Here is a 1,532-nt window from a genome sequence, read left to right as displayed (position 1 = left end):
CCCAAAAGAAAAACAAATCTTTCCTCTGATGAATCAACGGGGCAATAGAAGATATGCTCTGAGGTCAGGTCTTGACACATTATGAATAATAATCAACACCTGAGGAATGGCATCTAAATTTTTTGCAAAATCTTTAGGTGTTACAGTGATCAGAAATCCTCATAATTAAGTAAAAAATCCTCTGCATTACAAGTTGGCTCACCAATAGAATATTTTCGGAACAAATATTCTAAACACAAAGATGTATTTTTATACAGGGTTAAAAATGTAGGAAGCCTCGACTTCTGATCCTTAGTATGGTTATGCCTAAATATGTAAGTTMTTTCACTGGAATACCCTAATATGAGGGTGTCACACTCTTTGACAGCCATGAGTTTGCATTTATTAATGTTAAGACTGATGCTTTGTTAAGAATGTTAAGACCAGATGCTTTGGAAAAGGATTCTATCACAATGATTGATATGGGAATCTGACTGGCATCTTTCAAAAATAGTGTAGTATCGTGCTATAGTTATTTAGTAGCTGTGCTATAGACATTTACCAGCTATGGAAATACGTTGTACAGGACTTATTCACTTTTATTTTCATTCAATWTMACTATTATTCACTTTGGTTTTAGAAGTGGGGGGACATAACCTGACGGGGGTCTGGGTGTCCTCCCCCAGATTTTTTGGGTGGCAACTAAAGCTAATTTCCTGCATTTTTACACAATCCAATATGTTGTCTCCATTTAGAACAAAAAGTAAGCAAAAATACCCACTGTCATCAAGCTAGGTAAGAGATCATTATTAAAAATGTTTAAGTGATTAATAAGACTGAACTAGGTAAAAGGTCATTCAATAACAAATAGTGTTGCACCGTTAACCAGTAGCCTAACAAATGAACCACTCTTGAAAAAATACAGACTTCATTGTCTTTATTAAGACATCCTCTATATCAAATTTCAACCAGACCTACCAGCCAGCCCGAGCCACCTGTACGCCCAATCTCCACCAGTCTAGTCAATAACTAAATTCTCTCCCAACACAATTTCCTTCCCAGTTCACACCTAGATTTTWTTTTAATTCCCAAGGGAAAGGTTTGGGAAAAAAACACAAAACAAACACATACACCTCAAATATACACTGCTCAAAAAAATAAAGGGAACACTAAAATAACACATCCTAGATCTGAATGAATGAAATATTCTTATWAAATACTTTTTTCTTTACATAGTTGAATGTGCTGACAACAAAATCACACAAATTATCAATGGAAATCAAATTTATCAACCCATGGAGGTCTGGATTTGGAGTCACACTCAAAATTAAAGTGGAAAACCACACTACAGGCTGATCCAACTTTGATGTATAATGTCCTTAAAACAAGTCAAAATGAGGCTCAGTAGGTGTGTGGCTCCACGTGCCTGTATGACCTCCCTACAACGCCTGGGCATGCTCCTGATGGGTGGCGGATGGTCTCCTGAGGGATCTCCTCAGACCTGGACTAAAGCATCTGCCAACTCCTGGACAGTCTGTGGTGCAACGTGGCGT

The sequence above is a fragment of the Salvelinus sp. IW2-2015 genome, linkage group LG8 (assembly GCF_002910315.2).
Source record: "Salvelinus sp. IW2-2015 linkage group LG8, ASM291031v2, whole genome shotgun sequence".
Taxonomy (NCBI): Eukaryota; Metazoa; Chordata; class Actinopteri; order Salmoniformes; family Salmonidae; genus Salvelinus; species Salvelinus sp. IW2-2015.
This window is presented reverse-complemented; position numbering follows the sequence as displayed.